This window comes from Danio aesculapii, chromosome 8, assembly GCF_903798145.1.
Source record: "Danio aesculapii chromosome 8, fDanAes4.1, whole genome shotgun sequence".
Taxonomy (NCBI): domain Eukaryota; kingdom Metazoa; phylum Chordata; class Actinopteri; order Cypriniformes; family Danionidae; genus Danio; species Danio aesculapii.
Genome location: NC_079442.1, coordinates 15,017,805 through 15,033,692, shown reverse-complemented (window position 1 = coordinate 15,033,692; position 15,888 = coordinate 15,017,805).

Below are 15,888 nucleotides of genomic sequence, written 5' to 3'. Positions count from 1 at the left end.
GTTACAAAGTTCACAGACACACACACTGCACGTGTTTTGCACAGCAAATGTGACAGGATACACTTTAATATCTACTGCTGTATGAATATCCGTTATGTTAATGTTCAAAGTAAACCTGATTTAACATCCACAAACCGGGATTGAATCATCTTCTTTTATAATTGTACTGACATGCGGCTGTGGCGATAAAGTAAAGATGGTAAAATCGCTGTGATTCATTACAAACATGCACTGTTTTAAAACCGTGTTAAACTTGTAAAACTCATTCTTAATCACATGTAATGATGATTGATGATCACAGCGAGTTGAACAGATCTTTTAATACCAGTTGCTTTGCACACATCCGGTCTTGTTGATATGATTATACACGTAACTATGGAGACACATTAATATGCTGCTGTCAATTATTTCAGTGGGCTAGGAAACCACACTCCTGTGTCAGTTGAGGTGGGCAAAATGGGAGGGATTTGGATCCTATTTTTAACATCAGTAAATTTTAAAAATGAGACTTGTTGTCTTTATATTACTCCAATATTACTGTGGGCACACTTTACCTACCCAGTGTTCTGTCCAAACAGTGTACAAAACATGATTTTTAGCATAGGTGCCCTTTAACTATTTTTAAATAGTTGTAAATATTTTTCAATCTTAACAATGCATGAATTAAATGAAAGCTTATTTATTCACCTTCCAGGTGATGTATGAATCTCAATTGTTAAGAAATGACACTTATGACCATCACATATGGTCCATTTTCACAAATATAGACGACATACTGTATAACCAGTGGTGGAAAGTGTACTGAAAAATCATACTTAACTAAAAGTACCATTACTTGCCTAAAAATGTAGTGCAAGTAGAGTAAATGTATCTGTTATGAATATTACTCAAAGCATGAGTAAAAAGTAGACCTTTCTAAAGTACTCAAGAGTAGTGGGTATTATGCTGTGAAAAGCTGATAATTTACATGTAATTTGTGGATGTGTGTAAATGTAACATTCTGTAGTGCATTTAGTTATTGCGCAGCAGGCACACACGTCATAACATGTTGATATTAGGTTTGAATTAGGTTGTGTTGTCAGGTGACCAAAACTCAATGTCTAGCCAGCACCTAAGGAAAATGTTAGTTTGATGTTCAATAATGACATCAAATGACGTTTACATTTGGTTGATTCTAGGCTGTGTTGGAAAGTGACCAAAATTCAACGTTGAGCCAACATCTTAAACCAACGTCATATTGATGTAAAATACTGACATTTATTCATCAGGTATGGCAACCAAAATCCAACATCTGATAGACGTCATGGCGGTAAGGTCCACACAACATCAAGATGTCACATCATAAGACGTTAATAATTGGTTGATTTTAGGTTGGACGTTGGACATTGACATCCGCCTGATGTTGAGTTTTAACGTCAACCTGATATTCATTTCCAAACAAAATGCAACGTTCAATTCAATTCACCTTTATTTGTATAGCGCTTATACAATGTAGATTTTGTCAAAGCAGCTTCACATAAAGGGTCATAGTAAATAGAAACAGTGTAGTTCAGTTAGTAGTGTTTAAGTTCAGTTCAGTTCCCACAACGTTGAGGTACAACGTCAATCTGACGTCTTGTTGACATCTTGTGCCTGCTGGGCGTTTAAGGCCATTTCGGTCAGATAAACATGGATCTCTGGGTCAATGTGTGTAAAGATTTTGGACCTGGCGATTTACCTTCTATGTGCGATTTGATTGGACAGGAATCACAGGACTGATTTTTCTAATCTCCTTAAACAAGAAATAATAATGTAGTGATTGCAGGTTGAAGGAAAGTAGTGGAGTAAAAGTACCGTTACTGCACTAAAAATGTACTCAAGTGAAGGTAAAAGTACACATTTTTAACACTACTTAAATTACAATTCCTAAGAAAAACTACTCAATTACAGTAGTTTGAGTATTTGTAATTAGTTACTTTACACCACTGTGTATAACACTGTAAAATTGTTAAAACTGATACTATATGTATAGCCCATATATAACCCAATATTTGGTTTTGTCCATAATTGACCCATGTGGGCTGGAATAACTCTTGAATATATATTTTTTTAGAGTTAGATTATCATGAGTGAAACTGAACTTGAAAAATCATTATAAAATAACAAGGATTTGCTTGGGACTTGCAGACAGCATTAATATACAGCACAAACAACTACATTTGTTCAGAAAGAAGTTCACAGAAACCAAGATGGTAGAAGGGACTGACCATTTGCTTTAAGTAATAAAATTACATTGACAACAGCAACATTTAAAGGACTTACTTTTAACCATAAGTAAACCAAATCAATTAAATTAAATACTACTACACTACTACTACTGATATCACTATCAACATCAATAAGATATGTTTAGTAGGACATTGAAAATTTGGGCTTAAAAATTCTTAAAAATCTGGAAATAAGCTAAGTTTTAGGATTTTGAGAAATATAAAAGAATAGCAAAATAGAAACACTTTTACCAGTGGTTTCTTACACATTTGAAACATTAAACCACATATGTCAGAAGTAACCAAGCCATCATATACCAGGCCGTTTATCACAGGCAACATACATGATTTAATGTGAGCGGTCAGCACCCTGAAGAGGTGTGTGAAGAGTCAAGACACTTCCTGCTGCGTCCTTTACAAACAGGAAGTTTAAATCCTGGGAGCAGACAGTGTCTGAGACGCATAACGTCGTTTGGAGAAATATTTTCACAGGATTAACCCAGACCACGGCCAACTATTTTCAGTACAGGGGTTTAGGGTCCATGAAAGTTGAAGAAAACATCTAGAGAACATAAACATCTACAATCGGCGGGTGAATAACCATGTGTTGACGTTAGCATAGTTACCAATACTGTTTTTAACAGATTTGTCAGTTACAGCGCTCACCACTAGTATTGGGACTCTTGGTTACCCTTACAAATCTATAATTTAAGTTCATTTCATGCACACTTAAAAGTAATGTTGAAGTATAATATATATTCATGTAGTAATTGTTGTATGTACTACTTGTAAGTTTACTACCCGAATACCAGTTGGGACTAAATTGGCCAACTTTTAGTAGATAAAAGTATACCAGTAGTAAACTTTATGTTTATAAGTACAGTACTCCACAATTATCTTTGTAATTTGTACTGCCAGTGAATTTATGAGTCTACTGACAGTTTACTTTTTATAACTATTTTGTGTGAGGGAAGAGAAGTTGTGACGTGGGCAAGTATAGTGCCCTGCACTTAAAATTTGGTATCTCCATTTTAACCCATCCAAAGACACACACTGTAGTAAACACATATACACCATTAACATTTAAGTATATGCATACTTATGTATACTTAAACTATGAAATTCTACATAAAGCAAATTTCAACTACTTCTTTATTAGGGTAAGCAAAAGCCGTAGTGAAAAAAAAGTAAGCTTTTATTGAAAATATATATAAAAGATACTACAACTGAAGATGTTTAAGTTTGTTTTTGGATGAGAATTTAGGCTTTTTCATGAAATCCTTTCAAAAACTGTGTGATGTGCATCTACTGAAGGTGACATTAGATTGGCATTTAGAGGCTTTCTAAACCCAAGCCTCAACAAACTTCTGGAATTCTAGTGATTGCTGGAGATATTTTGGCCACTCAAATGATCTTCCTAATAGTGTGTTTTAACAAGATAGACACACATCTTTCTTCCATAGCAATTTCAGATTCATAGCACTTCCAGTTGACTGTCCTAATAGTAAAAATGTGCCATTATTATTATTATTATTATTACTATTATTATTTTGCTGTTTTTTATAGCCACTTGCCATTTAGTGAAGCTTGACAACCATTTTCTGCAAATTACAACTTATTTTGTCTTATGTTATAAATGACTGTGTGAATTTGACATATATGTTACCTCACATGTAAAGCTATTCAAACAGAAAATCGTGGTTGAACTATTATTCAATGTGGTTGAATTTGATATTGACAATAAACATTTTTTTATGTACCTACCACTTAGACACCTGATAAACGATTTCATTGCAAAAGGTCATATTTCATTGGAATTATCTAAATTAGATTCTAGAAAAACATTCTAGAGAATACTTGAATGTTGAAAGGAAAGAAATCTGAGATATATGCAACCTTAAGAGACCAAGCTGACTCTTCTTAAATCTCATTAAAAACTATGGGAAAAAGACCTTGGTTGTAATTTTGATGATGACCAGTGAGATGTTGTTTACAAATGTGTATTTTTTTCATTTTCTAGTAACAAAATAATTGAACAAGGAATATACGTGACCCCAGTTTGTCTCAGTAGGATATATCCTGGTGCATCGCCTTTATGTAACAGATGTAAGAAACATAACGGCACAATTAAGCATATTTTTTGGAACTGTAAAAACTTAAAGAGTTTTGGGATAATGTACATGAGTTTTCTGTGATGATCCTAGGAAAGAAATATCACAAGAGTCCTTTAATATTTCTTTTTGGGGGGCACTTGAATGAGGTATCAGACACTTTTTTACCAAAAGGGTAGCTCTAATTTCTTACTGTATGTATCTAAAGAAATGTATTCTGTTAAACTGAAAACAGGATCTCCCTCCAACATTTGAATTATTTAAAAATATCATAAATGACACACTGAATTTGGGATATTTAACATATCTATCATAGCTTAAAAAACAAGACACACATATTTTTAGAAACCTGCAACCCAGTACTGGGAAACACCCATAGACTTTCACAGTCACATACACACTCTTACACTACAGCCAATTTAGTTTATTCAATTCACCTATAGCACCTATAGTTTTTAGACTGTGGGGGAAACCGGAGCACCCGGAGGAAACCCCTACCAACATGGGGAGAACATGCAAACTCCACACAGAAATTTCAAATGACTCAGCCGGGACTCGAACCAGCAACCTTCTTGCCTTCAGCAACCTTCCTGCTGTGAGGCAACAGTGCAAACTACTGAGCTACCGTGCCGTCAGTTTTGTTGTCTTTGTTGTTAATATATCTAGCAAGAGATCTAAAAAGTAAACAGTAAAGTTCATTCACAGCTTTCTCTGCTCATATTCACTTAAGGTGTCAATATTAGCAGATGGTATTGTATATATTCTTCTCTTTTTGTGTAGTCAAAGTTTCACAACTCGAATACCTCCATCATACCTTACATGTCTTTTTTTCAGGAGATGTAATTTCAGCCACTTAAAGATCATTAAAAAGAGATCATATTAAATATCGCCGGTTAAGAGGCGTACTCAGGGGCGATAGAGACCGAAATAATGAGCAGATTTGTTTGTCAGTCAAATTCTGAGCAGCTCGATCTCTCTGGCCGTCTAAGAGCCCTTTTTTTTCTTGTGCAAATCTAGCGATGAAATGTTGACAAAACAGACAATTTTGTGTAATTTTCTTGGTGGCGCTCTTTCAGCAAGCCGGTCACTCAGAACCCGCTCATTTGGCGTCGCACCACAGCACGACCTTTGACATGTATCTCGTCCCGAACTTCTTCTTCGAAGGGACGTAACAGTTGTGCCTTTCAGGTCAGGTGGACGCGGCCTCGGAGTTTAAGGCTGAAGGGCTATAAAGGCTCTCTTTGTGTGTCTTTCCCCTGCGGAGCATGAGCAGAGGGATAAGAAATGTGGTTAATGGCTCAGGAGTGGGCTAATCATCGGTTGCCATTACTGCTCCAATATCAGCAGGGATGACAGACTTATCAATGACAAAGGGCCCAGGTGAAGACCCGGACCGGCCCCTTCAGTTTTGATCTCTGGTCCGCAAAGCAGGAGCTTTCATTGGAGCTAAGCACCAGTAGGTATCCTTCTCTTGCTCGTACTCTTTCTGTCTCCTTCTTTCTCTGTTTTCTCTCCGGCTGTGCCAGGAATCACTCATCCGCTCCCCCCACCACCCCCCGCTCAGGCCCCCACGTTGTGTTCTCTCAAGCCTCAGCCATTATATCCACAATTTGGCTTAATTTCTTAGGCAACTGCAATGTGATAATGCATCTCTGTGAAGAGGATATAAACTCTCAGGGTTGTTCTTTTCATTTAACCTTTATTGTTCCTCCTGCATTGTGTACAAGGGGGGGAAATGTGAGCTGAATTTGTTTAAGCTTGCCTTGAATAATGAAAATGTCCGGAAAAATGTCATGACATATGCTGGATAAGTTGGAGGTTCATTCCTCTGTGGTGACTCTGGATTAATAAAGGGACTAAGCAAAAAAGAAAATGAATGAATGAATGAATATTTATATAGTTGAAGTCAAAATTATTAGCCACCCTTCGATTTTTTTTCTTTTTTAAATATTTCCCAAATGATAAGTAACAGAGCAAGGAAATGATCACAGTAAGTCTGATAATATTTTCTTCTTCAGGAGAAAGTTTCTTTTATTTCAGCTAGAATAAAAGCCTTTTTTATTTTTTAAAAAACCTTTTTAAGGTCAAAATTATCAGCCCCTTTAAGCTATTTATTTTTTTGACTGTATACAGAGCAAACCATCGTCATAAAATAACTTGCCTAATTACCCTAACCTGCCTAGTTAACCTAATTAACCTATTTAAGCCTTTAAATGTCACTTTAAGTTGTATTGAAGTGTCTTGAAAATATCAAGTAATCTAGTAAAATATTATTTACTGTATTTTTTACTGTATTATTTACAGAAATGTGTTGAAATAAAATCTTCTCTCCATTAAACAGAAATTGCGGGGGAGCGGGGGCTTGGAACAGGGGGGCTAATAATTTTGACTTCAACTGTAAATACTGTATATATTGTAAATAATGTATATATATATATATATAAGGGCTGCACAATACGGGAAAAATCTGACATTGCGATATTTTGTATTTCTGTGATATATATTGTAATATGCATAAAATTTCACCAGATGACTTGAGTACCTCTATTTTGGATACAATTTATGAATTTTCTATTGATTGACATGATTCTATAGGGGAACAAATCATGCACAGAATGTAATAAACAAATGACAAGTATAGCTAAATGCAATAGAGCAAACATAAAAGTGAAATAAACAGTGCTTTGTGGTTTTCAGGGCTAGTAAAATCATATTCTGGCACAAAAATTTAATAAAAAAAATATATATATATAATAACACTGCAAAGACTTTACTGTTTAAATAGTTAAAAAAAAAAATCTTTATAGACCATTTCAATGTGGTGATGTCATTGGGCCTTGAACATTTCCTGCTTGTTATCATAACTTATTAAGTTATTAACAAGAGGCAATTCAATCTTATTTTTTACACTAAACATTATTTATCAATACGTGGACCTTTTCGGAAGCTATAGAAATTAAAAATGTAAAACAGGAAATACATTAGGACCATTGTTATTATTTACATTCCTAAAATTGGCTATGAAAACTGAAATTGTCTGAAGGCTTTAAACTCACTTAGAGTTTGAAAAAGTGCAAATGATAAACCTTTGCTCCATTATGGTAAAACTGTGCAGTAACTCAACAAATCTAATGTATTTTGAACTGTGTGACTATGTAATATATATGGTCCTAATATAATCCCAATTAAACAATGCAGATCCTGCGATGTGACTATTGTGGATGAACATTGCGATATCGATGCTCAGACGATATATTGTGCAGCCCTATACAGTATATATTACTAATATGTGTCTACCACTTTTGTCTTTTGCAAATATTATAAAAAAGCTTCAGCTGAACATCTCCGATCACCTTCTAGGTGTCAAATGAGAACACTTTATTTCTTAAAATCAATCAGCCCAGTGTTTCGATGTGTGAAAGCTCACATCAGTATCATGCTTCAGGCATATATTGCATGGATATTTTCTGTCATTAGAGCTTGCTATACTGGAGTGCAGAAGTGGTGATTAGGTGTTAAACAATCAAAAGAGGAGGCAATGAACTACAGACGGCAATTTGAGCCTGAGAGTTATGTTCTAAGGACTGGGAGTGATATTAAGTTAATGATATAGGATTACATAACAAACTCTTATATCATACTTGGTACCCTAAAAAAAAAACACTCTGACATTTCACATTTAATTACAAAGTACACTTTAAATTTTTGCAACATATAAAGTATTGACATGTCAACAAAAGTTGATTAGCTGTTTCTTTCTTACTTGACTTGAGTAAAGTTACATTTTCAGAATTATTTAAATGTGACTTTGTTGAAGCATTTCCATAATATATAGTTGTACGTCTGGGGGGGGGGGGGGGGGGGGGGGGGGGGGGGAATAATTTTGACTGAAACAGACAATACAAAACCCCTAAGATGATCATGTTTGTACTTTTGGAATATGGAATTGTAAGCAGCCTTCAAGCATATGAATACACTCAAAAGTGTCCTGGGAGGAAGCTTTGAAGTGAAAAAAGTCTAGTTCTCGAATCTAATTGACTGAATAGCAATGTGATGTTCTGCAATAGCAGAACTCCTACAGCCGCCTCACCCTTCTGTATTACTCCACCCACATATAGTGACAGCAGATGAATAAACTCACTATAGTTTGACAAATATTGCAGCTGTTGGACAACATAATGCATTTTTAGGCTTTTTTAGGCGAGAATGTAGTTGTTCAGATTGCAACTACGCAGTTTATTTAAAAGGATAATACTTATAATTTCAGAGATACAGCATCGTCCACAAAATGCCGACAGAGACCGCATAATAAGCCCTTTGAGGAGAAAAAACAGCACAATTTTAAACTACAGCTGATCAAATCATTATAAAACTGGTAAGTGACTTTCCAAGTCGCCATCTTGGAATGGTTGGCCATCTGTTTGTTTCTAACGAGTCTCCTGTTTTCGTTACTGCAGACTAGTTTCGTTACTGCAGAAAGAAAGAAGAAATGCCCGCATGTGTTTAGAGGTTTTCCTTATCACAAACATAACAGTAATCTGATAGTGTTTGCGCTGCTTTGGCTTTTTCAGGGTTAATTATTGTGATCTCCCCCGACTGCAACTGAGAAAATACTGGAAAATCTCTGTAGTCTGATGGCATTTCATGTCGTTCAGCCTTATAATCGTAAAATGTGAGTAAAATCACCCATCACTTTAGACTTCACGCTAGAGAATCATTCAAATACTAGTTCTAAAGTGACGTTGGTGAAGTAGAAACAGTCTGACGCCATCTGAATGAATGGCGGAAGAAAGTAGTTCCTCATACAAAAGGGTTTTTAGACTCTCTTGTTTGATTTTCTTTTTTATATACATGATTATGCCGTTGAACTGTTGTATGAATGCAATGTCGCACTCGTAGCAATGAGATATGGCTGTATATTGTCATTGGTGGGGCACTAAATCACGCTTCCCGCCAGTGCCGATACACAGCCACATCATGGTACTCATGTGATAATGCTCTTTATATATATATATAGAGAGAGAGAGAGAGAGAGAGAGAGAGAGAGAGAGAGAGAGAGAGACAGAGAGAGAGAGAGAGAGAGAGAGAGAGAGAGAGAGAGAGAGAGAGAGATTTTCTTTATTTTTTACATGACAAAACTGCTCACCAGAAAGTGATTTCTTTTTCCGGATGTGTGAAATACTGCAAACTGAACAGGCAAAACACACGAAATATGAACATGCTCCATAATCTGATCACCACATAGTATGTTTCAATCCTCGGCTTTGCCAAAATAGTAACTTTAGAGGAATAAGTCACACACACATACACACACACACATGCACACCTGGACAACCCTAGCCTTTCACTGGCAGTCGTGGTGAGGAGCAGCTACTGACAGACTCAAACACCTGCTATTGGAAAGTATGTTCTCCCTCAGCGATCCTGGGTTTTACAGGACTGGGAGGCTATTGTTCTGTCCCGGTGCTGACAGCCAAGGTATTTCTGGACTCCTGAAGCACATACGAAAAACAATGGCCAATTCATGTAAGTTAGTAGCCTATAGGAAAAATAGCTTTCATTTTTTTCCAAGCCACTTTCCAGCTTTAAAGCCACCTATCATTTTAATAGTATAATGCGAAGCAATGTCTTATTTGAGTCGGAATTCCTTTATAATATCCTTATCAGAGGGTCAAGCTTGGCTTTTGAAGAAATCTGCAGATCAGTTAACACCCCGCAGTGACATTCACCTGTGACTTAGCGCTGGTTGGCCAAGAATGCAGTGCACCTGTAAACTGGGGTTACTCTGATCTCTATCTTCAGCTATCAACGGCAGAGCATCAGTCATCGCTGGGGTTTTTGATCTCTTACTGTTGTGGTTAAGAATAGAAACATTACAATAAAAATGTTCTCAGAATCGCATTGTTTTGCGTTGATATTTCGTTTATATTTATATTATATTTTGGGGCCAAGCACCCAATTGTTATAGCGAAGTGTTCTAGATGTCGGTGTGTGCCCTAAAGCTGCTCAAAAAGTTTAGTCGCAGCGCCACCTTTTGGTCAAACGTTATAACGATATATCTAAAAATGCTAAGAACTTTTGACTATTTTTGCCTATTGTTATGACGCTTGTATTGATACATTCCTTGGGTTGTCTTAAGAATATCAATACTAAGTATGCATTAATTAACTGAACTTCCTGTCCGCCATCTAGCCTTAAGTCAAAAACCTACTTTTTCGATCTCCTATATAGTTTGGCTGATTTCCACCAAATTTAACTCAGTCGATAGGCATAACACTTTTTGTTTACTTCACTGACAAATGTGATGGCATGATGCCAAACTACTTAATCACTGCAATGGTTTGAAGTATTGAAACCAAACTTAATGTGTGTGATCTAGACCTGACAATGACCAAACTACGTCAGTTTGCACCACCTTCTGGATAAAATCAACAATTAAATTCTATCAATACAAATCATACAAATTTTATTAAATGACTTTTGAATAGTTTTGTCTACTGTCATGAGACTGGTCTTGCAGATTCCTTGGATCATACAGAGAACATTGATATAATTTATTCCTTAATTGACACAACTTCCTGTCCACCATCTTGAATTAGTTTAAAGATCTGTTGCTTTGAACTCTATATATATCATTATATCCATAAATTTCCACCAAATTTGCTGCCAAAACGTTATAGAATTTTCCAGTTGTTCTGTAGCTATGACATAATGACATAATTAATGACATAATTGCTATGACATAATTACAGCAAAATAATTCTTGCTTTTCTCTTAATATTCAGTAAATATCTCTAAATCGTAAATTTTTCTTAATATTGCAACTTTGCATCTTGCAATATCAAGGTAATATCTCAAAGTTCAGATGTGTTTTCTCTGAAGTGCACCTGTTTTGCAATTTCTTTAGCTTACAAATTGTAGCTTCTCATAATTGCAAGTTTACTTTTTTGAATTTTGAGTTAGTAATTTTCTGTTCAACGGGCGATACGGTGGCTCAGTGGTTAGCACTGTCAATCGATATGAAGTTGGTGGTTCATTCCGCAGTGGTGACCCCTGATGAATAAAGGGACTAAGCCAAAAAAATATATAAAAATGAATGAATGAAAGATAATGCAATTTGGATTTAGAATCTTTTTTTCAGAATTGCGACTTTTGTTTTTGAGTCAGTGTCTCATAATGCTCACTTTTTTTTATTGCAACTTTGTGTCTTGCAATTTCTAGGTAATATCTTGTATTTCTGACGTTTTTCTTACAGTCGAGACTTTGCTTCTCTCAAAATTAAATTAATATTTCACAACTGAGATATTTTTCTCAGAATTGCAACTGCAACTCTCAGAATTGCAAGATTGTAACTCATAATTACGAGTTAACACCTCTCAATACTTTTTTCTCTAAGAATTTTATTATTGCAAGTTTTTGTCACAATTGTAAAAAAAATCACAAAGCACACGTTTGTTTTTCATAATTATTAATTTTCTCTTGATTTTGAGAAATCGTGACTGCATCTCAAAATTGTAAACTCAAAATTGTAATCTTAAAATTGTGAGTTAATTTCTCTGAATTTTAAGTTAGTAATGCAAATCTGATTCAGTATCTGACAACTGGAAGCAAACATTTCACAAACCACATATTTGTTTTTCAGAATTATGACATTGAGTCTGTATTTCATAGTTCTGAAATTTTTATTTTTTTAATTTTTACTTAGCATTTTGCAATTACCAAATATTCTCCATTTCTGACTTTTTCTTATAGCTTCAATTGTATCTTACAATGACAAGTTAATATCTCACAGTTAGGACGTTTTCATTTTTTTCTCAAAGATATGACTGTATCCCATAATTACTTCTCTATCTCATACATTAAATTTACCTTCTGAGAATTGCAAATCACTTTTATACTTCAAGTTAACATCAACATTGTGGCTTTCTTGCAATTTCAAGTCATACATTTTTTGTTAATTAAATTCTTACTGCTATGACTTTGTGTCTTGCAGTTTTTAGTTAATTTCTCACAATTCTAATTTCTAATTTTTTTTTTTTCAGAATCTCAGAGAGTTTGTATCTTTCAGAAATCTGCAGATCAGTTAACACCCACAGTGACATTCACCTGTGACTTAGTGCTGGCTGGCCAAGAATGCAGTGCACCTGTAAACCAGAGTTACTCTGATCTCAATCTTCAGACATCAACGGCAGAGCATTAGTCATCACTGGGCTTTTTGATCTATCACTGGCACGGTTAAGTATAAGATAATTTTTTTATGTGTATTATGTGTATGAGCAAAATATGGATTTATTGATGTGTAAATCACATTAGTAATGACAAACGTCCATCTCCTGGTCGATTTATTGACTGATACAATCAATTGTTTTGTAAGAGAAAAAATAAATCTATTCAGCAGATCATAAGATGTTGCTGTTTAAAGTTTTTATTGCATTTCTTACTTTCACAAAATTGTTAGCTCACATAAAAATCCAACAACTGTGAGCAGATATTTTTAAAAAATCTAACTATAATATACACAGTTATTTATGATATTTCTCTTCATTCTGAGTCAAAATCTCATAATTATGACTTTGAATTGTTACATTTCTGACTTTTTTCTTATGTTAATACACATATTTTTTTTTATCCTATCAACATTTCACATCTGATTTTTTTTATTTTGATTACATTTGACTCTATATATTTCAAATGAATATATATATATATATATATATATATATATATATATATATATATATATATATATATATATATATATATATATATATATATATATATATATATATATATATACTGTATATATATATATATAGTTGAAGTCAGAATTATTAGCCCCCCTGAATTACTAGCCCCCCTGTTTATTTTTTTCCCCAATTTCTGTTTCATGGAGAGAAGATTCCTTCAACACATTTCTAAACATAATAGTTTTAATAACTCATTTCTAATAACTGGTTTATTTTATCTTTGTCATGATGACAGTAAATAATATTTTACTAGATATTATTCAAGACACTTCTATACAGCTTAAAGTGACATTTAAAGGCTTAACTAGGTTAATTAGGTTAACTAGGCAGGTTAGGGTAATTAGGCAAGTTATTGTATAATGGTGGTTTGTTCTGTAGACAGTTGGAAAAAAAATTAGCTTAAAGGGGCTTATAATTTTGACCTTAAAATGGTTCATAAAAAATTTAAAACTGCTTTTATTCTTGCTGAAATTAAATAAATAAGATTAAGAAGAAAAAATATTATCAGACATACTGTGAAAATTTCCTTGCTCTGTTAAACATCATTTGGGAAATATTTAAAAAAGAAAAAAATTCAAAGGGGGGATAATAATTCTGACTTCAGCTGTATATATTTATACACACTGTAAACCCCAATTAGTTAAGGTAACTCCAACCATTTGAGGAAACCGATTGCAACAAACTATTCAAGCTCAAAAATGAATCTATATGTGTACTGTGAACCTAATCAATTTGAGTAAATGAAGCAATTTGACCACAGTAAAACCCAATAAATGAAGAGAACTCAAACCAGTTAAGTACTGTAAAACCCAATAAGTTAAGGCAACTCAAACCGTTTGAGTAAACCGATTGCAACAAACCATTTGAGTAAAAAAAACTAATCTATATTAGTACTGTGAACTTACTCTATTTAAGTTGAAGTAATGAGTTATTTAATTAACTCATTACGTTCAATGTTGAGTTCAAAACTCTTTTTAAACGATTAGAATTAACTGTCAGTAAATTTTGAGTTAGCTACACTTATTTCATTTGATAAAGTTGACTGTTGGTTTTACAGTGTATATATATATATATATATATATATATATATATATATATATATATATATATATATATATATATATATATATATATATATATATATATATATATATTTCCTCAACTGCAAGTTACTTTCTCTTTATTTTGAATTGTTATCATGTGGATGTGACTTTTTTATAATTATGACTTTGTATCTTGCATTTTTCAGTTAATATCATGCAATTCTGACTTTTAGAACTGAAAATATATCTCACAGACATTATATTTAGCAGTTTTGAATTATCTGAGTTCATCTAATTGACTTGTCTTATGTTCAGAACTTGTGTTCAAGTTATTACAGTTACACAGTTTATACAGTTATACAATTGTTCAAGTTATCTCACAACTTTCTTGTATCTCATTATTCTGAGACAGAAAACTCAGAATTGTGAAATATAAGTAAACATGTAAGTTTGCAAACAAAGGCGCAATTTAAGATCAGCTTTTTTCTTGCAGATCAGAGCAAGAAATATCTTGCAATTTTCTTTAATCTCTGACTTTTCCCCCACACAAATCTGAGTTGATGTTACACTTTTCCTACATGTGAGACAAGTGAAAAAGTAAGGATTGCAAGATTACAATTTTTTTATTCTGTACTACATACAGAATTCCACAGAAGACTCTTGTGCAAACTTTATTTTTTGACAAAAGTTCAAAAAGAAGACCATTAATTTAGAAACCATTTGTATTAATATAAATCTCGACTGTCTCTATTTATCAATGTAATGCCTCCCTCCAGAATAAAAGTATTAATTTCCTTCGAAAGCCTAAAGCTTTTAAACACTAGTGGTTTCGGCATTTTAATCACATACTCCATTTCTTTGTTTTTGATCCCTGATATGCAGGCTTGGGAAAGACTAGAAAATGATCATCCAGCGAGGCCCGTCTTAAGCAGGAGGGGAATTTGCAAAGTCACCTGGGCTACAAATCGCCGCGAGCCACTTCTGAGCTCCAGGGCCACCCCGCTCGGGTCCCCAGCTCTGATCCCCAGCACCGACCCCGCTCAAAATCATCCCCATTAGCTTACAGCCCAGGAATTCTCGGTCAAGTGAATGCCGCGGTGGCTAACAAAGCCCTATTTCAAGGAAGATTACAACTTTAACAGGAAACCCTTTGATGAGCGAGACTGTTTGAAAATGTTATCAATATCACCATCGGCTCTTGAGGTCAACAAAACCATTTCTAATCGCCTCATACCTGCAGCTGATTATTCTCTTGTGTTGTTATGTGAGTTTTTATATATGTGTGTGTGTGTGTGTGTGTGTGTGTGTGTGTGTGTGTGTGTGTGTGTGGTTTTTTAATGGAAGAGAGAGAGAGAGAGAGAGAGAGAGAGAGAGAGAAATGAGAGGAAAAATGGATGAATTATCTTACTGTCAGAGAATAGAGGAGAGACTTGTTTAACATGGGCCGCGCTCAGGAGCACGTGCGATGACAAAGCGATTTTGCTTCTTACACCGGTCACCCACCTGCACTCAGATTAGGTCAGATATTCGCTTCTGAGGCCAAGCTGTCCTTCAAATGAGATGATGAAAAAAGCTCATTGTGGAGAGAATTCTTTCTTGATTGGAGTGGAAAATTTTCTGAGAAAATAAAAATATATCAGATAAAAAAAAATAAAAGCTATATGAATGTGTTTTAGAGATTTTATGTGTTTTTTGAATACTGAATACTTTTTTCTTAATATGTTTGACTTTTTTATATCTG